Source organism: Falco punctatus, assembly GCF_963210335.1.
Source record: "Falco punctatus genome assembly, chromosome: 2".
Classification (NCBI taxonomy): Eukaryota; Metazoa; Chordata; class Aves; order Falconiformes; family Falconidae; genus Falco; species Falco punctatus.
In genome coordinates, this window is record NC_137581.1 from 83,362,689 (window position 1) to 83,390,680 (window position 27,992).

A 27,992-nucleotide genomic window follows, 5' to 3' on the forward strand; every position below is an offset into this window, starting at 1 on the left:
TGATTTTTAATTTCCAATGGTACAAAAAAGTACCATTCACATTAGGCTTTTCTGACTTTGGTTTGTAATCATGGAATGTCTGTATTGTAGCCAAGCTAATTAAATAAATGCTAAGTATTTCTTGCTTTGTAATACGGGGGGGGGGGGGGGGGGCGAATATTAAAGATACCTCCTAAACAGCAAAATGAATGAAAGCTAATGGCTTGGCAACACACTGAATCTGCAGTTATACACGGTCTGTACTTGTTTAGCAGTTGTGAAATTCTGGGACTGTTATCAGCAATTTCTGCTGACACTCTCCGGACAATTAGCAGTTGCGCTAACAGAAGGCTGGAACGCAAAGCCTAACCGCCAGAAAGGAAGTGTTGCTACAAAATACCATCTGAAATTCAGTGTGTGATGCTGATCTCTGTCCTGCGGAAAAAGGTATTGTCCTGGCAAAGAGGGGGGTGGTGAGGGGCTGGGACCACAGCCTGTCCTCTCTGCTCTTGTCTTGGAAGACAGGAAAAGAGCTATGCAGCCATCAAAAGGAGTGAGACAGAAGAAGTGCCAGGGCCCCTCTCAGCCCCCCAGCTGTGGAGGTACTCGGTGCGGTTGCACAGGCAGAGGAAGCAGCTGCTTGCAGCTGCCTGTGCATCAGAGGGGCAGGCAGCCATCAGGTCACGTGGTGACTGGAGAATGAGTCCAAAAAACACACTGTGTGTATTAAGAAGAGCAAAACAAACTGCCCTGTGGCAACTTGGTCCAGAGAGGAAAGGGCTGACACAATTACACTAATTTCGTCTGGGATGGGAAGTCGTCCCCAACCTGCTTTTATTCTCTAAGTGATCCTTTTTAACCAATTTTGATCTCTGTTCTGATGTCATTTCTTAGCTGGAAGCTACTGAGGCACAACGATCTTAAAGCCCTGTATCCTGAGACAGAGATCTGAGATGAGACAAAACCAGGTTCTCACCTTCTCATCCTGCTTTTGATTTAGGGAGGGAGGAATTCAATCCTACATTCTCATGGGGGGAAACATTAAAAATAATTTCTTCCTCTGAGCCTGTTGAGCATCATGAACAAAAGAACGTAGACCCCGTGCATCCAAAGAACAGTGAGGTGCTTCCCCTCCCCTCCGCAACTGCAGCATCCCCCTCCACTATCATCTTGCCTGGCAGTGGGAATGGGTATTTCTGATGAAGCAGCCAAAGAGCAAAATACGCCTTTCTGCTTTTATGCTGCCTTTGTGAGGGCTGCAGGAGGACAGACAATACCTGAGCTGACAGGACACCTGGCAGCCCACAGCCTTCAAACAGCTCCCAGCAACACTGAACTGGCAGAGTGAGTTCCCAGTGAATCAGGGCTTTGCAGGACACGGCACCACCAGGGTCTGGGTACCACGTAACACTGCGGCACTTTGATCTGAGGCTCAGAGCTGAAAGAGCATTGCTGAATCACAACCCATCTCCTGTGCACTTGATCACCAGAGGGGAATAGAGAACCCTGTGCTGGGTACCAAGGGATCTCACGTGGCAAGGGTGGGTGCCTTGGCAGCACAGCTGAAAACCCAGGGATGCTCGGGGAGCTCGCAGGGTAGGTGCAAGCTCCTGAAAGCTGCTGGCCTGAGTGAGGGGAAGACAGGAATACCCTGGCAACTGATAAAACAGACAGTGACAGCTCCCGAGCCCCTTTCTAATCAGCATAATGAGGCATTTAGGGTCATATGCCGCTTTTTCTCTACGTGTGCAACACACCTCAGCATCCCTGGGAGAAGTGTTCATGGTGAAGGGGCTGCCTTTAGGCCAGAAAGCTTGCCCCTGCCCCAGACACATGGGCACCAAAGGATGGGTTTTGTACAAGGCACATAGCAGTGCAACGCCTCACTTACCCTTCAGGCCTTGGGCAAAACCAGCCTGTTCCACTATATATATTTAAGATTGATAATTCCTGTCACAAGAAGGCCCCAAGCAGTTGGCCTGGCTTTAATAAAACACAAGTCACTGGTGCCTTCTGTCTTTAGCTCAAGGCGGGGAAAAAAAGTTGTGCTCGTCTCTTGCGGAGCTGGGAAAGGACATGCATCATAGCATTTCAGGCACAGAACCCAAACACTTGAGATCAGGCTATCCCCACGAAGGTTTTTCCCATCCTGCAGGAGTTAGGCCCAAGCACAGGTTAAACAGCCAACCCAGCGTTTAGGCATGGGAGATCAGTAGCATTGAGAGATGCAATGGCCCCCGCTTTTCTGGGTAATTGTGGTTAAAGCAGCTCACTGGCTCCCTGGGGTTAAGATGCTCTGGGGCTCAGTCACTTCACTTTTGCTTCACAAAGCAAGTGATTTCAGAACAAAAACCCTCACTGCAATATGCTCAAAGCATTCAGAGGCTAGAATACAGGCTAGAAGACAACCTACACCAAGGAAAGGTTCTGAATGTACGTATTCCTCACTCGTAGAGCCTGTGTGCCATATTTCTGGAGGTGACAGACCCTTTCTTTACCATACTTGCCCCACAAATCCCCAGGCAGCTTTCATAACCCCATGCAGAATTAAAAATGAACTATACTTAGAAATGACATCCAACGTAGTCTAACAAGAAGCAAACAAAGATTTTAAAGGGCCTGTTATTTATTCTTTTTTTTTTTTTCTTTTGAAGAACTCATTTGAGAATGGCAATATCCCCAAACAAGCCTGTAGTATTCCCAGGCAATGATACAGCTCTGCAAGATGGTTAAAAATAAACTTGTTGAAAGGCTCTCTGTCTCTCTTACACTCTGCGGGAATTTCCTGTGACTGCTACCTTCAGGGTATGCTTAGCAGTGACACACAGGGAAGTGCTGGCACACTTCATCCCTCTTGCTCTACCCCAACACCAGGGAGTGGATCTGCTGGGAAAAGGCCTTGCTGACTCACTGGGTAGGATTCGTGTGCCTAAATATAGGTGTCTAGTGCCATTTGGGGTCCCCTAGGGTATTCTGCTTGATTCCCAGCTGCTGCTCTGGGAGGGTGGGAATTTCCAGCAGGTCCTTTGCTGAATCTGCCCACCTAAGATATCCTCAGATCTCTTTAGGGCAAAAAGTGCCAAGACATACAGGGACATATTCCCCCAGTGGGTCAGAGGGGTCAGTGTGGTGCAGACGTGCAGGAGGTGAGCATAGTGAGCAGAGTCCCTACGTTGTTCCTACCAAGCCAACTTTTATTGAGGTCCTCAGGATGCATGAACCGGGACCATAGCAGAGGAGGGATGCACTGGCTCCGGGCAGCCAAGCGCTCTGCGGCATCCTTGTGGCAAAAGCAAAGGGGGCACAGCACCGCCATCACGTGAAAAACTGGGAGAGCCATAGGCATGCAGGATGTCCCAGGGCAGCATGAGAGAAATGTGTGCCTCAGACACTGAGCAAAAGTCACATCTGGTCCCGCCCAAGCTGGCATTTACCTTTTGCTGAGCCCTGGTTACCTGCAGAGCAGGGCTGGTGAATGGCTACCGCCTGTCTGAGCCAGAGCCATGAGCAAACCACACGTGCTCCCAGGTATGGCAAGGCTCCCGCAGGAAATCGCAGCGTCTTACCGTCCTCCTGATTAGATTTATCTCAGTGAGCAGAAGTGACGTGCCCCAATATTTTTCCTTCCCTGTGCCTTGTTGAATAGGGCAGGAAAACCTGAAAATACGACATAAAATACACTTTCTCCCAATGAGATCTTTTTTAAAGTAAAAATATAAAATGTAATTGAAACCTTGAAAGACAATGAAAAATGACAGTGTCTTGTGGGGAGGAGGTGCAGGCACTTACTTCTCTGGTTTATTCAAATTTGGGATCTCTTTATTGTTTACTTTTCTTCTCTGGAGACCTGAGAGTCTGATAAGAACTGTCTGCATATCTCAAATGAGCTCAGGGCCCATCCCGAACAACCAACTACCCTGGACACTACCCGCACAGGGAAGTTTTGCCAGATGCCCTAGCGCAGAAACAGGGATGACTTCCACGTGAACACTATATTGTGGTACAACTGCCTTTTCCATATGCTGTTCATCTCTTTCCCAAGTTTAACTGAAAAGAAAAAGAAGTATTTTTGTTGCAAAATGGAAGTACTTATTGGGTGCCTTATGTTAGTACAGCTGCCCTGTGTTAACACCTTAGACTGCACCCAAAAACACAAGGCTGAAGATGAAATCCCTGCAATCATTTAACCTGGTCAGAGCTCTGTGGATGTTAGCAGATCCATGGGCTCCTGTGGGAAAAGTAGAGGAAGAAGGGTGTTGCTGAGCGACTTGGGGAACCAGCGTCAAACTAGAAATCATATGATGAGGAATAAAAAGGAAGGTTTTCAAGGCTTCCCACAGTCTCTAGGACATCTGGGAGCTTTAAAGCCTTCCCTTCATGTCCCTCCTGTGGCTGTGGTCCTCAGAGCAGTGGCTGAACTTCTCAGGCTTGCCTCTCTCCCCTGTCCCTGGGAGGCCAGGCCACCACTTCAGGTGTTCCTGTGAAAGATGTGAGGACATGGAGGGTTATGAGCCACGGCTCAAAAGCTGCTTCACCGGTCTGGAGGGAGTTGTCCATTTGTGGGGAGGATGCGAGTTGGTCATAGTCCCCTCAAGCGTCAGGACGGTCTTTAGGCTCCCAGCCCCAGGGAGAAGAAAGTTTCCTGTCTGCGAAGCAGAGGGCTTTACCAAGCATTTCCAAAGTGAAACTGTGACACCATCAGTCTTTAGGGCATGCGATGAAAACTAGTGTCTGGATAAAGTTTATGAATCACAGGAGACTGCTGGGGAAATAGGCCTCCAGGGAGAAAATGCACGTTTAAGAGCAGGGCTTGTCCAGTAGCGGGGATCCTGGCAGGTGGAAGCAGCATGCAGGAGCAGAGCTTTTTCTGCAGATTGCCTCTTACCACCAAAGGTTGCACAAGCAGCTGGACACATATATTTAGCTGGATGAAATGAGAGGGAAACCTTAGAAGCTGACCTAGAGAATAAGCATCAAGAGGTGCTGCAGTCTTTTATTTCAGTTCAGCTGTTTTCTACCCCAGCAACTTAGTAGACTATTTTTGTAATAGACATGTTGCTGCTAGTACACATCAGAGATGCATGCAGCTGGTGCTGCCACTGATAGGGACCCGTAGGGAAGGGAAAGGCACTGGGACATGGTCCTTGGCCAGTTCCCAGGGCTCGCTGAGGAGTCAGGGTCCAAATCCAGTGCAGAGATGAGCGACACTTAGAGCACCAACACAGGGATGCAGCTGGGAGTTGTCCTCCAAAACGAACTAAGGAGTGCTGCTGCCTTGGTTTGGCACGGGTTATTTATCAGTTTCCTGAACACAATCCTTTTTTACAGGATACAGTACCTGCCCTTGGAGCTTACACGGACGTAAAAGAGGTGGCTGAAAAAAAGCACTCTGACACTGACAGACTGATAGCACAGGTTTGAGGGGAAGGTTAAGCGAGCCTGATAAACTGGCTCATCAAATTGGTCACAAAAGCCACATAATATTGGATCCCATTAATTCTTAAACTTGTGTGCAACAGGGTTATTGCCATTCCAAATCGAGCCACCCAACCACACGGCACTTTCATCTGCCTCCCCTTGTCCCCAGCATCCTTCCAGTGGCTGCCTGGCCCCTTTTGATGGAGCACCCTCACCAGTCCCATCCTGGCCTGCCCCTGGTCTCGGTGGATGCTGCCAAGCTTTCCCACTGCCTTGCCAAAGCTGTTGTCCCCAGTGGCACAGGTGCGTGTTTTCCCCTGGTCCTCCAGCCCTCAATGTGCAGCTTGGGTGGCAACAGGGATGAAGATGGTACTTAGGATAGGACCCTGTCCTGGGAATGCTGTAGATGCTACTGAAGCTTCATACTAACAGCATCAAATCAGAGAGTCATTTAATGTCTAGTTCCATTGAGTCTGGCGATGTCTGAGCCCTGCTGCAGGAGCACATCCAGAGGCGAATCCCTTCTTGGAAAAACTGCCAGACTTCATGGATTTGCAGTCCAATTGTAACTAGTCCAGTATCATTCTGTCCTTTCTGTGTTACCATAAAATGGCTTATTTTGCATTCCTGAAGGCAAAAATGCATTTTGGAAACTTCCCTAACCTTTGCTGGGCCTCCCACGAGTGGGCACCTTTACAATTTCCAAGAAGGCATCGAGCAGACTGGTCTGCAAGGGGAATGGAGAGGGGCGCATGGGGGACACGCAGGAGTTCTCACGGTCCCAACCCCACGGTGCCCGCAGCAGAGGCTCCCTCCTCCTGCTGCCCCTGCAGCCCCCCACCCTGCCTTTGGGACGGCTCTGGCCTCCTGCGCTTCATTGACCTCCCTCCAGAGACGTGTCACTTCTTCAGCACGCTGCTGGTCAGGCCAGCTCTCCTTGTTTTCTACCAGTGGTTTTTGTCCTATCACAATGTACATTAATGTGGGATATGCCCTGGCCTCTCTCCTGCTACTTTCCTTTGGGAATATTAAGGAAAACAGTTTATTATTATTATTTTTTTTTCCATTTACCAGTGGCTAACTCACATCAATAAATTATCCTTGCCATGTCTCACAAATAAATTTGCTGCCTCCTCCTGAGAGTTCTTCCCTTGCATATCTGAGGAGTTTCTTACTTACCTTGACCTCTCGCACAATATTTCTTTCATTCTTTATTTGTGCTTTTGTGTGTTTGTGTGTGCATGTGTGCATGTTATTTCTTGCAGTCGCTCACCTCTATGCTGTAACACTTCCCTCCCTTCTCTGGGGTGGTATCTTACACTTCCCATGTGTCTCTCTCATATCCTTGATTGTTTTCTGCACTCCCATACCCATTCATTGTGCCCTGTTTTAACTTCTGTGGTATTTATTACTGTGTGGCATATAAAACCTATGGATGGGCTGCCATTTGTGTGTCAGTGCTTCTCATCTCCTGCCAGCTCACCTCATGTCCTTTCTCTCCTTTACCTTGCATCGTTCAAACTCACCAGTAGTTCTGGTTTTTTCCTATGCAGATGCACTAGGAGCAGACATCTCTGTTTCTCCCCACTCGGGAGCCGCTTCCACCTTTAGGATTTAACAAAACCACAGGCTCTGCCTCACTCCAGATGAGAGCTCCAAACACCCTCAACAAGCACCGTAAGCACCTGGCTGAGCTCAGACTTATCTTGCAGCTCTGCAGGGCCATGCCGTCTGATGGCCCCTGCCAGCCCTCCTTGTAGACCAATGTCCCCACTCCATGGCAAGGGACACAACACAGCTCTTCCACACCAGCTGCTCGGGCCAAGAACCACTCCGACCCAGCCCCAAGCTGCCACTGAGGGTGATAAGCATGGGATCTCAGATGAGCCCCCATCCCTAACCCAATCTTTGTGTCAAACAGCTGGGACAGGTTGGACTGTAATTTTGGACATTATTCAAATACCTTTTTGATGCAGAGCAAGAGCAGCAGCTGACAGCCTGCGCTATGGATGCCTGCTTGTGGGCTGGCTTGACACCACGCTGAAGCCGATGGAACTGGACAGTCATAAAGATTACTATGTTGGACCAGACCCACGGCAGACCTCTCCCCGACACCGCAGGAAAGCATCACAGTTAAATTGCAAAGGGTGCTGGATGGGCTGTATAAGCAGAGAAAACCAGGAAAGGGCAAAATGGTGACTCTGCTCGGTCCTCTGGAGATCAGGGAGGGCCAGGTTTATCTCAGCCGTCCCAGCTGGGTGCTTGTTTAAGCCATCCTTTAATCTGTTGCTAGAGCTAGGGTTGGCCTCAGATTTGAATCACCATAAATCAGTCCCATATACCATTGTCCTAATGCCTCTTATCTGAGCAATTTCTAAACATTCCTCAACAGCAATTACACCTTTCCTCTCCAATCTCCCCCAAAGTATTCTTTACTATTTACCCTCATTGATTTTTTGCATCCCATTTTATTTATGCCTATTGTGCCTTGAATTATAAAGTGAATGGCACATTTTCAGACTCTAGCATGCTTCTGATTTTCTCTGTGTGTCTGTTCTTACTCCTGCCTTTTCCGTACACCACGAATTGCTCTTTCATTAGTGAAGCTACTTCCAGAGGGAATCCTTGATGAGGAAATGCACATTTTCTTTATGTCTATCACCTTCCTTTTATTTTGTCAGTGGGCAGATGTGTCCTCTCATACTCCCTTGGGATACTTCCCTCCTTTCCATGGTTTTCTTGTTAAATAAAAAGAAAAATACATCAGAACATAGAAAGATACTCCTTGTCCTGTATTTAAAAATTTTCAGGCCTGGCTGTGTCTTTCTCAGACAGTGCAGTTAAATACTGAAATTAATCCAAGGGAAGAGACAACTTGTCTTTGAATGCTTATAAAGGCTTATGAGACAAATAGCTCACTAAAGGCAGGTAGAGTGTATTTTAACGCAAGCAGTTCTGGTGGTATTATTCTCCTCAGAGATCACATCCAGCACATACACTATATGTTGGAAAAGAATAAGAAGTTCATCTGAAATTCAATTCATGGACAAACTTTACAGAGAAAACACCTGGTGAGGCAGTGTACAGAAATTACAGGAGAACCACAGAAATCAGAGGAGTCCCAAGCTTCCCAAATAACTTCAGCCAGCAAGCCTGACTTTCCTATAGCTTATAAAGCATCCCACTTGTTTGCAGCTACAGGGAAACTCTAAACTGTGCTAGGTGTGGAGAAGCTTCATCCCAAAACTCAACAAGAGCAGGCACATTCAAGTCTCGTGTCCAGCACAAAAAGGAGCTGCCACCTTCGGGAGCTGGGCAGGTTTGTGCTGCGTGGGTAAAAGCTCTCGCCAGCTGCAGCGAGACTGCGGTGACTGGGGCAGGGAGGTGGTGGGTGGTGGTGAGTGTGGACTCCCAGTGCCAGGGCTTTGCAGTCACAGGAGGTGCTGGGGTACCAGGTCCTTGTGTCAGCTTGCACGGGATGGTCTCCCAGGACAGTTCATTGATGTGAGAGCAGGCGATGGGCTACAAGCAGCCTGTAGACAGGTATTGGTGGATAATGGCTATTGGTGATTGCTCGGTAAATTCAATAAAGCCTTAACAAACACAAATCTGCTTGTGCCCATTAATAAGCATATCCTTCTAGGCCACAGCTGTAAAGCAAAACATCAATTGAGCCTTTAGGATAAAATTCTTCTGACCAGAGTTAAGGTAATGAATTAGGAACAACCTGAAGCGAGAAATCAGAACTGCAATGGGCAATGACAGGCTCAAATAACTAGAAAATGTAAACACACTTGAAGAAAAACCTCAGATGTCTATGCTTTTGGTTTGCTTGCTTAAACATGTTGCTTGAATTCTATTTTGTTAGGCATATATTTCTCTTTCCTTCTTGACAATGACTCTGCCTTTCCTTTCTTTTCGTGGCTGCCGTTGCCTAACGTTGCTGCTAACTGGCACTAGAAAACGCAAGAGCAGAGAGAAACAAAGAAACTACTGTCAAACAAAAGCAGGCATAAATAAATGGAGTTTTCCTGCGGTACTTCTAAAAACTAGACAAAACCTTCTTTCTTTTCCAAAAGAAACCATTTTGTAATGAATCATTCATTCCACAGGGCTTATTGTTCAGCTGATGAACATGTGTAATACCCATTTACATTAGTGCAGGTGCTGTGAGAGGAGGGTAGAGCACAGCATATAGAAAACATGTCAGTTCCAGGATGTTGCACAGATTGTGGCATCTATCCTGCTATGAAATTACTTGCAACTATAGTTTCAATCTTCCCTCTTCTGCGACGGATCTTATTTATTGGTCATTAAGATGCAGGGTTTTACATACCAATGAGTATCTTTCCAATAACTTTCCTATCTCTGAATCAACCCCCAAGCAGGTTAATAATAACAAGGCAGCTCACTCCCTACCAGCTTGAAAATATTCCTGTTGAGGAGGGAAAGCATGTTGCTGAACAGAGGTTTGCAAGTCCCTGATGGGATCAAGTCCCGCCTTCTTGGAAATCAGATGGGAGTTTGGTGTTTGGGCTGTAAGGCTTTAGGGATAAGCAAGTGCTATTCTATGGGCTCTTCCTGCATGAGTCCCACCAAAGCCCTGTGGAGGTGAAGGAGGGGCCATACCTCCGAGGGCAGCTGCGGTGGGCTCAGGTGCTGCCAGCTGGCTAGGCAGAGTGCCGGCAGCTGGCCCCCGTTGGAAATCAGAAGCGAGCTGAAGCTGATCGCTAACTGCTAACGTGGGGCTTTCTCCTGCAGGAGGAAGACTGCCACTGGCTTCAGCAGTGAGATGGTTACTCCTCATGTTGCTGAAGTCCCTCGCTGGCTACTCCGCAAGCTGAGAGCAAGAAGATGATGATGGGTGTGTAGGCTGGAGGGAGCACCCCAACTCCCCAAGCCCATCACTGCACCAGGGAAGGAGCACCAAGGTTGAATGTTGCAGGCAGCAATGGTTGGTCAAGCTTCTCCCAAAGTCCCCCCAGATGGTTTACCCAGCTTCCACCCACAGACAGTTGTGACTTTCTTGCTGTGGGGTTGCACCTTGTTTCTGATGTGAACATCTGCTCCCAGCAGATGGTTGATGTTACATTCTTTTTCCCCTGAGAAAGAGCCTGTGGTACCATAACATCTCTGCACGGCTGTATCTGTACGGTCAGCTCCCTGTGATCCCTGGGTGGATGTAGGTACGGGACTACCAGCTGGGCTACCTCAAACTGGGAGTTAGCCCTGCTCTTGAGGAGGCAGAGCCACCACCATGTGTCTCACCACTTGGTCTTTGCCAGCACAGAGAACTCCACCTTCTGCAGGCATTTCCCTCCTGCGGTGTGCCCTCCTTGATGGTCTTCCAGCATCATTTGCAGGCAGGTTGTAGGACCCAGGTTTGAGCTCAAACTCTGCTTACCTGCTTACTCAGAGGAAGGCATTTTCTCTAGGGCTGTGAGTCAGTTTTGGAGGTATGTTCTGTCCCCCTTTCTATTTTCTCAGCATCCTGCCCTAGAATTGGACAGCAGACTGGGACACAGCATGCTGTATCACTGCTTTTGATTCCTGTACTGCAGGCACAAAATCCACCCCTTTGCTTCTCTCTGTTTATTGCTCTGCACTGCACAGCATCCCATTAGCTATGTTTGTAACAGAGCTCTACTGAGAGTTCATCTCCAGCCATTTGCTTTACAATCATTGGATTTATAACAAGCTTGACCAAACCCCAATCTAATTTGAAACTGTGCTAAAGCACTTTTATATTTACTTTAGTAATGAAATAAAATTTCAGTTCTGTTTTTAGAGTGATTTATTTCAGCATTGCTACTGGTACAATATCTCATTTGTGTTTCATAAATTGCCATAGGCAGGAACAAAATACTAAAACTGTTTTCAGCAAATTACTTCTAAAGAGGATGGTTTCCCCTGTACACTCACACACAGACTTACCTTTTCAAAACTAACTGGTGGTTTTGATGCTCAAAAACATCTATAAAAAGTGCCTGATCTTTAGAAAAGGGTGAATAGTCATCTTCTGACTATCCAGCTATCTCTAATATGTCTTAGTCTGGATACCTAAATATAGTGCTAAACTAAATTGCTTTTGAAGCTGTGGACAAAAGTTATTTTCAAATAAGCTGTTAATGTGATCAGAATGTGATCAGCAAGTTTGCAGCACAGTAGCAGTGTGAGATGTCCCTGACAGTCCGTGTTTCTAGCCCTAAGCTGGCCAGCAGGATCTGATCTCTTGCTGAGGACCAGGATAGGTGAAGAGTTCAAGGCAAGGCATCTCCACAAAAGGGATGGAGAGGCGGTACCTCAATTTTGAAACTCATTTTCCCGTTTGGTCCATCAGCACCCAGATTTATTAACCTTCCCAACAGGCTGTAAAGCCCATCTATTTCCCTTTTCCAAGCTAAGGCTATTGCTAAGGGTGTGAGTTGAGGAGGAGTTATTTATGGATGGTCCTTTGTCTAAGTTTATGCTTTTATTTTTAATTTATGTGGTAGGCTCCCAGTGTACTGCTAAGATGCCTAGAGATGCATTTTAAAAATTTGAATACATAAATAAATAAAATACTCTGTACTCAACCAGGCCTAAATTATGTAGTACGAACAGAGAAGCGATTCAATAGACATTAGGGAAAGGACCAAAGTAGCACAGCAGACCAATGCTATTTGCAGACCCAAGAATCCTTACCTTTGAGCACGCAATACAGAAGAGGTGTAGCTGGCAGCCCAGATTTTAGGTGGTGTTACAGCCCCTCATCCAGCCTTTCATTTGAGAGCTGAGTTCACGTCTACAGAGACCCCACACCCATCAAAGAGCAAAGCTCTTCCTAAATAAGCTGCATTGGGTAGATGTGTAACACCATCCATGGGTGGTGAAACCCTGGCCCCTGTGACATGGCCGGGTTCTTAGCCAGCGGCTCGTAGGGAAACCAAAGTTTCACTGGCTGGGTTAATCAGTTGTGTAAGTCAGGTCTAACTACTGGATTAATCCATTGTAAGGCACCCATGGCTTAAAAGACAGATGTTTAAAGAATCAAAAGACATTAAACAAATAAACATTAGCTGGCTTACCAACAGGATGACTCTGACTGATGATGCAAATCCTATAGTGTGCAGTAAATACGGCATACATCTGTAAATGTACATAATTAGAGGTAGCATATAATTTGTGAACGTGACGCAACAAGTAGTGTATCACAAATGTAACCAAGAACCATGCTAGTCGGTGATGGCGCATCTATAAACATGTATGATTATACATAATAGTGCTATAGTATGCTGATAATATACCGTACTTATTGGATATATAATCCCAGATAGCATCTCACAAACAATGTTATGATATGCCTGGCTAAACTACATAAGTGATAAATAGGGAATAATAAATATATCCATTTTATGTCCTTTTGTTTGTGTATGGTTTTGACTCAAATTATAAGGGCACACGGGACTGAAGGCAGAACACGTGAGCCCCTCTGCACACATCTTGCTGTGGCCCAGGACCACCTGGAGCAGAGGCTGCCACATGCAGAGGGGGCTCAGGGCCTTTGCTACACAACACACAAACCCCACGTCATCGAAAGCTTTGTAACAGTGAAAGCGCTGATGGATAAACTTCTGGCCTGGGCAGGTTTGCACTGCAACTGCAACTAATAAACGTTACTGAGCTATCACTTAGGCAAACCAGCTCGGGTAATTCTACCAGTTCGGTGAGGGTGTAGAGGGCTTCAGTGGCCACAGGCTTTTGCCTGGGCTGCTGAGAGCCCCTGTGGCCATTGCTGCCATAGATACTGCACTCGGGGTCAGTAATTCAAAAGGCAACAGCGTGGCCGACTTAGCTGGGCTGTGCCGGGGGCTTGGCCTCAGGAAGCAAAGGCAGCAGCTTCCCCTTGAAAACACTTTGTTTCTTTGAAGTTTTCTGTCTGCACTTTGTATTTCACCCAGCCCAGGATTTGGGCTGGCACAGGGCACCCTTCCTTGAGCAGGTAAGCATCCGTGAGCACCCGAGCATTTCTGGGGAATGCTTCCCAAAACATGCCAAGCTGCAGCACAGGCCACAGCACCCTGCCGTGCTGACGCTCCTGCCAAGTTTTTGCCCACCTTCATGTTATCATGTTGGAACCGCTGGAACAACTGCCCTGCTGGAAACTCACTATGGCAATAGGCACTGCCCTCTGCTTTCCACCCTCTGGTTCCCAGGGATGGACCAGCTTGAGCAAAAAGGAGGATATATTTGCCATTAAATGCATGGCCAGAAATACCTGACAGGGGTGCATGGAAGCTGTAATTGATGGAGACATTGATCTCATTTGCTGATGTGAAGCAATGAGCATCTTCTGTCTAAGAGAGGATGTCAGAATGCATTGCACAATTCAGAAGTTTTATTCCCTTTGTTTTGAAAGAAGTCATTAGGAACCAGATGGTTCAGGGATTTGGTAATAGAATATGAAACCATCTCTCGATCGACCATTCAAATATGACCTATTGTATTAGTCATAGAAAATCATCAGATTACTTGCTGGTGTCTTATGCAAAATGAGATAGCCATCCTCTTCTGCAGCCCAGCTCCAGCTGAACAGATTTTCCAGTTGAAACGGTAGGATTTTTTTCCAGCAATTTGGCTTTGGGCTTTTAAAAAATCAGCCTTTCTGGACTGTGAGCTGCAGTTAGCTCCTTGCTGGGACAGAGTTGAGCAGGACTGCCACCTCATCCCTGAGGCTGATGCCTGCCAGTGACGTGAGGAAGAATAACTCGGAAACATGTCTTCAGGTGTACGTACTTCACAAGTGAAAGTACCTTACGCAAGATGCTTGGTCAATGATCCTCAAAGAGAAGAGCGTGTCGGAACGGGTCTGTGGCTTTATCATGATGACTTCTCAGGGAAAACACTACTGAAAGCACTATAAGTGGTGAAACTGCAGAACAAAGATGTGCTTTGGCAGATTAATTTAGAGGAGAGACCTCAAATGGATCAACTGTGCAAGGAGTGAGAGGTTTGGGATAGGTTTTTCCCACAGATGGTACTGCCTAGCATGAGAAGCAGCTTGCATTAGGTGGTAGGAGGCAGTGAAGCAATCCTTCAGTGCACAGTGCAGCAAGTGCGGGAGCTAGAACTGGAGCAAATCACCGCATTTCAGCTGATCGGGGGTAAGAGCCTGCAAGGAAAGCCCTGTGTCATGGTAAATGCAATAGAATCAGAGGTAGCCCCCAATGACAGTTTTATCATCCTTTCCACATAGCAGACATGCTTTGAGATTTTCAATCTCTGTGCTGCCAGCTGGAGTGGGAGGGAGGGGAATGGCAAGAGAAAATCCTCAGTTTGGTCCATGGCTGGGTCCATGACCCACACAGAGGCTGAACAAAATGCCAAACCAAAGTGCTCTGTTATGGTTATTGAAATGGCGATAGCATAGAACAACAGAGGCTCATAAGAAAATAGCTGTAAATATTCTTCAGAAACACAGGAAAAGAGGACCGAAACAGAAAAGTAAAGAGAAATGGGTCTTCAATCTCTTCAGCTTTTCCTGCTCATGACAAACCTCTGCTATGGAAGAACTGGCTCTCATCTTGGGCAGCTCAAGTAATTAAACTTTTAAGGAATACGTGCATGTTGTGGTTTAACCCCAGATGGCAGCTCAGCCCCACACAGCCACTCACTCACTCCCCACCCCAGCAGGATGGGGGAGAATCAGAGGGGTAAAAATGAGAAGACTGGAGGCTTGAGATAAAGACAATTTAATAGGTAAAGCAAAAACTGCACTCAAGCAAAGCAATTGAAGGAATTCATTCACTCCTTCCCATGGGCAGGCAGGTGTTCAGCCATCCCCAGGACAGCCAGGCTCCATCACACATAACGGTTACTTGGGAAGACAAACGTCGTCACTCCAAACGTCCCCTCCTTCCTTCTTCTTCCCCCAGCTTTATGTGCGGAGCATGACGCCACGTGGTGTGGGATATAGCGCTGGTCATTTGGGGCCAGCTGTCCTGGCTGTGTCCCCTCCCAGCTCCTTGTGCCCCCCCAGCCTGCTCCTGGTGGGGTGGGGTCAGGAGCAGGAAAGGCCCTGACCCTGTGCGAGCACTGCTCAGCAATAATGAAAACATCTCTGCGTTATCAATGCTGTTTTCATCACAAATCCAGAACATAGCCCCATACTAGCTACTATAAAGGAATTTAACTCTATCCCAGCCAAAACCAGCACAATGCACTCTTCTGATGTGCCCTCCTGACCCTGAGGACAGGACCAGACTCCCAAGTCATGCAATAATTGGTGGAAGACAGAGCACCTCTGACACTAGAGCACTGCATGCCTAATGTGCTCAGGCGCAAATGTCAGCAAACTTGTAAAATTGCTTGTGATCGTTTGCAAAAGCGATGAGCAGTCCCATCCACAGCTGCATTACCATGGTCCTCACCATGTCCAGCTTCCTGCTGGCCATCACCCTTCTTCAGGGGCTTTGGGCAAGGCAGAGTCAGTCCGTATTCTAACAGCTCTCCTGAAAGAGATGGAGTGGGTGCATAGCAGCAACTGGCAGCTCGGAGATGCAGTGAAAATGAGCAGCTAAGGCTTGCAAAGCAAGAATGAATAGCTGAGGGCTGTGGCACATTAAGAAGCATGGAGGGGTTACACTGGTCTCCTCATTTACAGCAGATGGAGCAAAAGGGAGGCTGCAGTGGATTGGACTGCACAGCTGTAACTGCAGGGAACGGCCAGACCCGCTCTCCCAGATGGATACCAAAATATATTACAAAGCAGAAAAAGCCTGACATGTTTTTAATAGAGACAAAATTTGCTGTCCTGCTTCCCTTCCTGTAAGCCTCAATAACGTAATGTAAAAAAGGAAAAAAAGGGGCATGATCTAATGCTTGGTGCTTTATCTAAAGTGCGTTGCTGATCTCAGTCCAGCTCTTAGCGGGCAGATCCAGGCTCAGTGAGCATCTGCATGCTCCCGACCTGCTGGTGGTTTCAGTGAGAAAGCCATAACATTGAGGGGCCAGACCTTCCCTAGGGAAGCTGCTGGGATTTTGCTTTTGATTTCAGGGGCAGCAGAGCTGAAGGGATAGAGACTGGAGTATTTTTTATTTATAGAGGTAGTTCTTCTGAGGTGAGGGATTAGATTTACTGGTGGGGTAGTCTTGCTGCATGGTTTCGTGCCAGTGAGGTCTAGAAAGCTCCATGCCCATAGAGGCAATGTATTCCACACATCCAAACTTCACTTAAAAAAAAACAAAAACAAGACAACAGTAGGAGAAGTAAAAGTGATAGGAAGCAATGAGCAGGAAAACCAGAAAAAGAACAGCTGAAAATACATTTAAACCCACCCAGAAAGGGGTCGCACCCTTAGGGTTAGTGGGTGCCTCTCAACACGTCTTGCTTGCACTGACAAGATTGTGCTACTGTTTGATGGTTTTTGTCTGTTTACCTGCTTTCCATTCCCAAAGCCCTTTGCTGGGGAGGGGAGGAGGTATCTTCACCTCCAGGATGGGACCTCCCTGTGCCTGGAGGGGCAGCCACCTCTTTGCCATCCAGCCACGGTAGAGAATATCAATACAGCAAATGTTTCTGTCCTTCTGCCATCTTGGCTACATGCTGCATATTCATCATCTTTATATTTTCTTTACTTTAATCTCCCTCATTTGCATATACACAGGTCCAAATGATAACAATTACCATAAAACAATCATGTTGTCGTCCTACCAATAAAAATTGCTCTGTTAATCAGGAGACTTTCAGAGCCACCATGCCTGAAAGACCTCATTTTAAACTGGCAGGCTGAACAGGGCAGCAGATAAATTAGCCTGTATATGATTGCATGCTGAAATACATTGATTTAAGATTTTTCCCATTCAGCCTGACAACTTGTCTAAATAGGCTCATGTCTGAAGAAGACAGCTTTCAGACATGATGCGAATGACAGGGCATTGCAAATATAATGCAGCGTTGCACAGAGCGAGGGAGAGAAAACATTGCAAAAGGAATTAGCAGGATGAAAGAGGGGGTTAAAAATAAACAGAAACAGGTACTCTAAACAGCACAGCTCTCAAATTTCTTCCTGATTTTCTTCTTCCATTTCTAATTTGCTAAGTCACTATAGGGAAAAAGCAATTACTGATCTGCTATCATTCACCATGTCATCTTTAGGTCCTCATTAGCAATTCCATCAACAATCTTAGCATTTAGCTCCCATCCTGCCCTTCTGAGTGTCCTAATCACACTGTGATGGTTCAGGGTGCCTGAGGAGCAGAGAGCAGATACTGCGTCTTCCTCTGTGTTTGGAAAAATGTGGTACCTTAGGTATGGATCATCAGAAGTGTGTGATTGAGATTGGTTCTGGTCACCACTGTGGGCTTTGGGCTCTTGCTCATGCCATTCCCACATACATTCTTGGTCCTGGTCAACAACACAAACACTTGAGAAGGACTAGTCCTTTCTTTAAAAACTATCCCATGAAGCATCCTGTAAATCAGCCCTGTGCCACAAAGGTTTTAACTGTTTAAACTAAATCCTGATATTTTTCCTCACCAGCAGCATGCAGTGCCAGGAGGGTGGAGGTGAAAGAGCTGGCGTTACTTGCAGCATTAGAGTGGACTCAACATTAGATTTGATATAAAATAATATGCATATTTTGAAACACTGTGTAATACCATGTAGGCCTCAGTGGATTATAAATAATAAGGAACTGCTGGATTTTCAGTGCAAGGCAACGGCAGAGATGAAGATGTAAGAAAGGACTTCGCTGGAGACCTTACCACTCAGAAGGGCTCAGAAAGGCTGAGCTCGGAGGAGGTGTCCCAACCCTTGGTGGAGGTTGAGCTGGTGCTGGGGACCCCCTTGGCCCCACATGGGCACATGTGGAGCTGGGCTGTATGAGGCTGTGCTACTAGAGCCGGCTGTGGTGGAAAGATACTCTTCTCTACCTGCAATGTACCAGCAGGCTCCTGGCTCAGCCTCTGGGAACAGCTCCATGGGGAATCCACAGAGAAGCCTTGCCCCAACCTCCCAGCCCACCTTTGGCACTTTTCCTCCCCCTGAGAGGAGCTCAAGGGTCTTTGTGAGGGACCTCCATCGCACCTCAGCCAGAGAGTCTTCACTCCCTGCCGGGAGCAACCCCTGTACCCATGCCGGGCACAAGGGCAGAGCTCAGAGCAGGGTGCTTCTCTCTCTCTGTACATGAGGACACCCAGACCTGCAGCTGCGGATGTATCCATCATTTCTGGAGTTAGTTTTTGAGGCTTTTAGTGGTCACCATCAAATATTGCCACTTGGAGGTATGTAATGTGCTACAGAGAAGTCTATGAGTAAAGCCTTGTGTAAAAGAGGTATGTTGTCCTAACAAAGCCTCGACAGCATGTGGTTCCTATGAAGGCCGTGGCCTCAGCAACAGAGGAACCGTGAGGAAATCAGGGTTTCTCCATGTGTACTGAAGCACCAGTGGAAATACCACCCCTCTGCATGCAGACATGCCCCAAGGCGGAACCCAAGGTGGGGCCCTCACCTGAAAACTCACCTGTGCTCCCCCAGCCTGCGTACACAGACCCAGCCCTCTCTTACCAGCGAAGACCTGGCTCCTTGCTGCGCTGGGTCATGACACAACCAGGCCTCCACTGTCCAGAGACAATGAACTTTTAATCTTCAACCAACACAGCCAGGAAAAGCCTATTAAAAAATCCAACGTGTGCCATTGTGTGCACTGGTGCTCTAACTCATTGTTAGCCACCAGAAAGGTTGGAAGAAACATTGTGATAAGAAGCCCTACTTGTGTCCAGCAGGACAGGGAACAGCTGCAGTGGGTGGCTGGCTATCAAGAGCATCACATGGGCTTTCAATACCTGCTTCCTGCTTCTACTTGGTTGTTGTGGCGTACTGACATCTGGAGAGGGTGGGGGATCTGGGAATGCCTCTCTGACACTCTAATTATCATTTATTTGATTGTCCCTCACCTTAGATCCTCATTAAAGCATTTCAGACATGATGCAGTTCTCTCTAGTGGACTAATAAATTAAGGAGCCATATATTTTTAGGGCAAGCATTTTAGCAAAAAAGACATTCTGGCAAAAATAAAAAAGAAAATCCCTGGGAAGCTGGTATTGGTGAGAAAACAGTCTTTATGTTCTGATCATTGGAAACTGCTCATGTTGGACCAGTGAGAACAATGCAGCTGCCTGGAAGACAAGGAGGGAAAGGCAGGGCTGGGGGGCAGAGGATGCTGCCACAAGGGCACCCTCTGATTGCTGGAAGGGAAGGGACAGGGCTGCTGGTGGGAGGGATGACAGTGGTCTGCTCAGAGGTGACCCCCTTCCATTTTGTTTGGAGGTATAATTACAGCACAACAACTTTTCCCAGTCATTCTGGGGGATGATCCTCTTCCTGAAGCCTCAGCCCAAGGTTTGATATGCAGAGGGAAAAGGATTATACCCTGTGGTTCAGAAAATAGAACCAAAGACTGCGCTTCGTGTTCTGAACTCCTGTTGGACAGCACTGTGTACCAGGAGGTCCTGCAAAGCCCTGCTGCACAAGTTCTCTCACCTTTTCCTTGGATTCAGATCATCCATGTTCCCTGGAGGACACCCCTCTGATCCCTCCTTCATTGCTCTGGCTCAGCACTAATGCCTCCTTTTGCTGGAACCAGAGGCATGACAGCATTGTAACTCCAACTGCATTTCTGTCTGCAGTTCCTGGAAATTGAATCTTTTCACCCACTCAGCAGTTCATCTGCACTGTTCTTGTGTGTGTCCAGCCGGGGATCCACGGATACTCCTCTTCCTTCAGGTGGCTGATTCAGTCCTGTCAGCCTGCACTTGGTTTTGTTTCTCTGCAGGATTTGCTTGAGGTAGGAGCATCCTCCTCTTTCTCTCTGTCCAGGCTATGCATAGTCCACTGATTCTTGCAAATTCTTCTGCACAGCAATGTAATGCATCACATTTTCACACAACCTTTACCTACTGGGGGGTTAGTTTATGCTTGCTGTCACAGGCTGTGCCTCTTTACATGCCATTTTTTGCTGGAGTCTGACTTTGAACTTCACATGACCCCTTGCGTCAAGCCTTTACCTGCAGTATCTTGATTTTTTACTTTGTCCCTTCTGTCAAGACACTGTCCTCCTCCTTCCATGATTTACTTCTCTTTCCTGACAAGCTTTCATTCTTTGCTACACATTAATTCTGTGCCTTCCTTTAATCTCTCCCAGAAGGTCTCAGTCCAAACCCTCGTTATAACACGATCTCACCACAGACTTTGCTCCTAAAATCATAAAGATATTTCTGCAGCTTGCGATCACTTGCCAACTGTTCCTCCCTTGCCTACACATGCAAAAAGATGTATGTACATCTCCTTTGTTTCTTGTTGACATAACACGAACCATGCTGAAGCTTCTGCCATGCATTTTCACAGCTAATCTAATGAGTTAACTGCAAATGATTACAAACGCGCTGCTTACTGCAAGGAGCAGAAGAGCTTCTTTTCTGGCACCGACTGCTTGTGCATAGCGCTTGGCCATAGCTGTGCCTCCTCCAGCTGCTGTCCACGTTTGCAGCACTTTGGTTCCTGCTGGGATGGTCTGGCTGCATAAATGGGATTCCCCCACCCCTTCCCAGTATAAAGCTGTCTCCTGACGTTGAAGCGAATGCAGGTCCTAACTCGGGGTCCAGCTGCCAGCAAGTCCCTTTCCAGGGGGAGCAGGCCAGGGACGTGACTGTACCTGATGCACTGGTGGTTGCCGTGCTGCAAGGAAGCCCCTCTGGGGATCGCTCTTGCTGCTGCTCCCAAGGCAGCACGGTGCACTGGCCGCCGTGCCGCTTGGGTGGCGAGTGTGTTCATCCCTTCTGCATATTCATTAACAGCAATATAAAGAACAGATGGCATCTTCTCCCTTTAGTGCGCTGAAATGAAGTTTAATACTATTCTCTGTTCTTTGTTGCAAGCAGGTTTAAATTACATTAGAGGCTTCGAGATCCACAGTACACGTCATCCCTTATCGTGCAGGGCAGGGAAAACAAACACTGTTGAGCTCGCTATCCAGTGACTCACTTGCAGGAAAAATTTTACGTTGGGAGATTGGCTCTCGGTCAGTACGCATCCAAGGGCCAGAGCACTCCTTCGCTTGCAGAGACAACTGGAAAGGTTGATAGGGCTGGCAGGGAATGCAAGGATGACAGAGTTTTGCTTTGGGAAAAATGTCCCTAAAATAGGTGGGAAAAGGGGGGGAAAAGAGAAGCTGATTTCAAGGACATAATTAGTTATTTAAGTATTTGCATTTTCATTTTCAGTCACATCGGTGGGGGATTAAATGCGCATTAATAATGAAAAGTGTCAGGATAAATACTGAGTTACATGAAAATGATCTCCAGGATTTTATTCCAAGGCAAAATACTTCAGAGGATGCTGAGAAATGGCCAGTACCCAGAACAGTTGCCGAGAAATGAGTAAATTGAACTAAAGTTCAATTTTACAACAGGAGCAGTGCTGTTAGCCCCATGATTCCTGTGAATAACCTCCGGCTTCAGTGGATTTACAGCCTGACCTAAATACTCAGGTTTCTGCTCACCTTCTGCATAGGAGCACACTTCAGCCTTCTTCATATTCAACAGAGGTATGGAAATTTGGTTTTGCTTTTTTGTTTTCACCCAGAAATTTTACTTCATGGTAAAAGCATTTGCTTCTAGTGAGAATCTCTGGAAACACCCTTAGCTCCCCTCCCAGAAATATCGCATCTGCACTCCCAATGGTAATAAAGTGGGGTTTGCTCCTATTTGGCTCTCCATATGGCCACCATTAATTTTGTCATCATCTCTCAGTGCTCCAGGCACCCAGTTTCCTCAGACACTTTTATTATCTTAGAAAGAAAAGAGCATTATGCATGTAGATAATATATTTCCACTGCTTTACCTTGCTACTTGAAGTATCACAACACCCCACAGTCAAGCCCATGAACTGAAAAGTGAAGAAAGTTTGTTGACACAGTCCAGGAGTCAGGACCATGTCAAACAGAGAAGCAGGAAAGAAAGTCACTTGATTCAAGTCTCAGCCCTGCTGTCCCGGGCACACAAGACCCCCCTGCCCTTACCTGCTGGGGGTACTGCAGGAGCAGGGTAGCTAGCTGTCACACTCCTGTGCTTCACTACCTGCTGACTTTGACCAAAACCTGAAGCATTTAACATTTGAATTTCACCATCTGTAACATCACTGCTAACAACTCATTGGCTTCACTTAATTTTGGCTGAGCGGCAGAGCTTCATCTTCTATCAATAAGTAATAAAGGGTGTTTCTTCTTTTTGTTTTTTCATTGTTTCCCCACTCCTTGCTCGCTGGATTAGAAGTCACTGTTAATCTGGTTAACACCAAGTTGATTAAAAATGCAGCTAATGAATAAAACTCAGGAACCTGTCAGCAGCACGGACAGATTTTCTGGAAAAATCCTGCAGAGTTCCCTCTGAGTTCCAGCCTGTCTTCATGCATTATTAGCAACCCACCATTCATATTGTTAATCACCCAAAAAGCTGCCCCTACAGCGGGCAGTGGCTTAAATGCTTCCTTTTCCTGATGTGTAACTCCAGGCAGGAGGTGACAATCCCCTGCAGTGGCTCCAGGTGCCTACGTGCAGAGGGCTCAGGATGCCTGAGCAGGGCACAGCTCATGCAGAGGGCTTGCTCATGTGAAATGCGTCTGCCCCACCGGCTCCCTGAGCCCACCTAGCTTCCCTGGGGACAAGCTGGACTCGGGAAGGGAGAGAAAGCACAGCACCAGATCGCCTTCTTTAAAAGGACTGTCTTCCCACTTTCCAAGACCTTCAAAGAGATTTACCTCCCACTCCCACTTTTGGGTCAGCTAGTTAGTCCCTCCAACCCAGGGCACCTCCTGCAACCAGGAGGATGACAGGCTTCCACGAGGGCTTCTCTGGGCACAGGGACATGGTCCACCACCAAGGCATCCTCTGCAAGGACTTCTCTCTCCATCAGGAGGAGAATAGCAACTAGACCCCTAGCACTGGGGAATTCATCAAGCAGGCTGATTATCCTGTTCCCAGCACACGATCTGCACATGTTCACAGTTCAGTTTTCCTCTTTTGATGATTTCAATTAAAGGGAAAACTATCCCTGGTTGAAAACATGTTTTTCCACTTTTTAATTTGTTAGCAGCCATACAGCCAGATCTCAGGCTCTTACTGAAAGCTCTGTGGCACTTGATATTCTGGCTAAAGCACCTACTCCTGGAGATATGTGAGTTTATGAACATTTCGGATTTCTTTTGATCATTTCACTTATTTTTTCCTCTTTGCTTTTAAATAGGTTTGCTTTAACTCTTACCTTAGAGGTTTTACAGAATTGTAAAACATTTTTTGTAAAGAAAATACACATTTTTATAGAAAATATTGTAAGAATTTTCTGACTGTCATTCTCACATATAGCAGAATAACTCCACCTTGGTCCTGTGAAATGATCTTTGCTTCTAACTGAAAGAGAAAATCTCATGTGTATGTATTAAGAAAGTTAAAAAAGAAATAAAGTGGCTGAAAGGAGGTACAGGTATAAACCAAATCCATCCGAATGCCAACCGACCCCAAACAAAAGGTGAAGGTATCAAGACAGTATCCTTTATATACTGGTTTATTATATGTTATGGAATGCATTTGGCCCATCATAGTAAAGTTATGCCTGTATGTCAAAATTCACCAGCACATTAAAAAAAACACTAAAAAGAGCTAATAAAAGGGAAGAACGAAGACCACTTGCAGGTGTTGGATCCAGTTCTCAAGCTGTGACCCAAGTCTGCATACCAAGGATGCTATCTTTAGCAAGGAGAAGAGTTTGAAAGTGAGTGAACTGAGCTGCCAAGCTGCTGCATCTCTGGGCCCTGAAGGGAGCACGTGGTGCCTTCCCCATCCTCCTGCCCAAGGACCTGCACTCTGCAAAGTTACTCTAAGTCTCCAGGTGGCCAATACACTCAGCCTCCTCCCCGGCCCTACTGCAGCATATGGACCAGGGACCAGGTCCATATGACACCAGGTCTGATAGTACAGATGTACTGCACATGGGTATGAGAGATACTTAGCTCAGTTTCTCTACTATTTTCTTCCTTTTTTACCATTATTCACTCAGTCACAGGAGGCTAAACTTATTTCCAGAAGGGATAAATACATGTCAGGAGGATGCATGTAAAGTGTAATGATTAACAATTAAATTTGAAGATATAAATAGAGGTGTCTGTAGGTGGGCTGGGAACCAGCAGCATTAGCATCCATCCCTACGATCTCTGAAACCAATCAGCCAGGGAGCTGTGCTGGATGTCAGGCAGGTGGGGACCCTTCCCCACAGCAGGCACCTCGGGGGCCAGGAGAGCAGCCTGACAAGACCTGAAACCAGCCTGGTTAAGCTGGTTTAAGTAACAAATAGATTCTGCAGAGGAACATACACTCCCAGACGGTGAGCCTGCTGCAGCCAAGGAGCCTGGTTCCCCAGCCTTGGAGAAAATCCTTGCAGCTGTGCAAGTGGCAGCAGGAATTAGGGAGGGCTGCACTTAGGAATGGGAGCTTTACATGTTTACAGTGCACGATGCGACCAAGCAAGTCAGATCATTGAGTCTTCATTGATCTATAGACAAACAGGCACTTGCAAGACATGGCTTATGTCTTCACATACCTTTGATCTCAGCTCACTGTGCCTGTTCCTCTGCCCCGGGCACTGGGAGCAGAGTGACAATGCCAGCCTGTGCCCAGCTGCTGGCAGCACATCTGCCTGCACCCGAAATGGCCATGCCACCCCCCCCACAGCACACTGGCAGCCCTCACGTGCCCCACCACCCTCGCTGGTGGACTAAGGCTCTTAGAGCTTGCTGGACTTACACCTCCGTGCAGAGTGCTGGGGGCCTGATCCTCATGGAAGTACATCATGCCCTGTGTTACTAAGAGCATCCTTCATTTCATGCTGTGATTGCACATGCACATACACGTAGCCTAAAGTACTTCACCATTTTACGTAAGTGTTTTAAAACTGTGTGGTGTGAGGGAAGACCAAATTGAAATTGCTTGTACCAAAAATTGTGCAATGCATCAGCAAGTGTTGTGTGTTCTAGGGAGAATGGTACTTACTCTACAAATGCATCCCAGCCTAGAATATTAAAATATTTTATAGATAACCATGATATATAACTAAAAGCTGGAGGTGCCAGATAGGATAAACAGACAGCAAAAGGCATGCTGGGGAGGAGAGCGTTAAAAAGGACTGAGCAGAGGCAATCTCCCTTCTCCAGACACACTGCCCCTCCCCCACTCTTCATACCTGGCCTGGCAACATTACAGAAGAGTTTGCCAGTCAGCAGAAGGAGATGCAGCAGCAATCATGGCAGGGACTTTGGCCATCCTGCAGAACTTTCTGGAGAGGACTTAGGCAAGGAGGAGGATCGACCTTTTCTCCTCAGCCTCATCTCACACCTGGCTTTTCTGCTCACTTCTCCTTGCCCTGTTCCTTCCCCTCCCCAGCCCTTTCACCTGTGAAGAAGATGCTGAGACAGAAACTTGCTCTATTCATGCAAAAGGTCTGAGAGAGGAGAAAGAACTGAATCACACCTGAATCAGCTCCATAGTCCCCAGACGTCAGGTGGCCTTCTGGCACATCCACCTACTGTGTCCTGGGACCTGCAGCAATGCTGTGTTTGGCACTGGAAAAACAGGGATCGAAGGGGTCTCTCTGGCTGTCCAGACCAGTTGCACACTGTCAAGGAAAGCCATACCTCCATCAAAAGTTTGCCAAGCTGCTTCTCTAAACTCATTAGGATTTTTAATTTTCTTTTTTTGTCCCCCAAGTATCATTTGGTTGTATTTATTTGTCCTGCATAGTGTTATGACAAACTGTGAAGGCAGCAGCTGAACTTCCAGGGGAAGAAAAAAAGAATAGAGCAGGCCAAAGAAGATGCAGGCTGAAATGTGTCATGGATGTGAACTGACCTCAGTGCTATCCCATCCTCCTGGATTGCTTATGCTGCAAATCCACTGGCTTGTCCAAAAGATGCAGATATGTAGAGGCTCATTAGCACAGGCATTTTGGGCAAGATAAATAATCCAACACCAGCAGTCTTCTTATTTTCATCTACCCAGCCGTGAAAGAAAAGTGGGGTGGATGCAAGAATTGTTCATTTTGTGCCCAGAGCACCCAAGCCTGTGCAACTTGGAGGGAAGCACCTCAACCCACCCCTTCTCTGCTTGGTCCATGCCAAAAGCTTCATTTCCAGCAGAGCAGAGCTCCCAGCAGCCTGGTGGAGCCAATGGAAATCTCAGGGTCTTGGTGGAGCTGAGCTCACCACTGAGGCAACTCCTCAAATCTCACTCTTCTCCCCATGCAGAGACCATCCCTGTGCCCAGCCACGCTGCGGGTGCATCAGGTCCAGCTGCCTCGGGTTGTGAGTGCTTAGCTAGCTGTGAAGGCATTTTGGAGCCCACCTTTAAGAGCCCAAATTTGGAAGCTTTTCTCTACAGAGGCAATTTTTTTGCAGGGTTAGCATAAACAAGCTACACTTCAATTTCCCCAGCAACTTCAGTGCTAGAACAGCTGGGGTCTCATACACATCTGACCAGTGTACTTTTCATGAGGTATTTTCCTTTATTAGCATGCATTTCAGGTCTGGAGGGGGAAGGCTAGCTAGCAGGCAGGAGCAGACAATTTTCTCTCGTGAGCCATGCAGAGGCAGGCTGAGGGCAGTCAGTCCAGAGGCTGATGCAACTTTACCACCGAGGAGACAAAGCATGAGAGACTCCTGCCCACCCACCCTCACCTCTTGCCCCTGAGCAGCACCTCACCTCCCCGCCTCACCCACTGCCGACCGGGCAGGGTCACTTCACAGCAGGTGCAAGATCTACATCCAGATTATTTTTGTATTTTCTTTCAGCGTTTCCTAACACAATGTTTGTAATGTTTTGTGAAATAAGGTGTTTGCAGAAGAATCAGGCTTTTGGTGCAGATACAAAGGGCAAGCACTGACCCACGATAGGTGTTTCTTTTATCTGCTGGTTCGTGTGCCCCATCTGTTCCCATGCCCAGCTCCCGAAGGACAGAAATCTGTCGCAATCGCTGTCAAGCAATCCTAGTTCTTCAGTTCAAAAGGACGGAGACTAATTAGCTTCCTTCTGAGATCCTCCAGCCCAGCCTTTGGGGTGCTGGATCCCACTTAGCTGACTTTCAGGGTGCCAAGTTCTTAAGCCTCCTGAGATGTGCAGATGGTGCTGGTGTTCGGTCCCCCTTCCCCAGGGGAAATTAGAAATAGGAAATTATATAGCTGTTACACACACACACACCCCCCGCAGAATCCACCCTTCCATGAAAATGCCAGAGAGATTTAAACAGCTTGCATAATTTCAAGAGGAAGTAGTGAGGGTAGAAATAAATACACATTGTAATTGTGTAACATGCCTGGGTTGGGAAAAAAAAAAAAAAGCAACACCCCCCCCCCCAAAAAAAAAAAAAAAAAAAAAAAGCTATGTTCATAAAGGTGTCCAGATCTGCTGGCAGCTCTGGGAGGCAAATGGGACTTGATCTGCAGAAAAGCATGGCACGGTAAGTGCCCGCAATGCAAAGGGAGTGGTGCCACCACCCTGCTCTGAGACCAGCGCTGC

General features: G+C 47.1%; 1 long non-coding RNA gene across 1 annotated transcript; it reads left to right on the plus strand.

The window, feature by feature from the left end:
* The first annotated feature begins 142 nt into the window (after positions 1-142).
* LOC308058494 lies at positions 143-27,797 on the plus strand. The gene is made up of 2 exons (XR_013925849.1): positions 143-426; positions 10,159-27,797. It is a non-coding gene; the product is annotated as an uncharacterized lncRNA (long non-coding RNA).
* Positions 27,798-27,992: the final 195 nt, after the last annotated feature.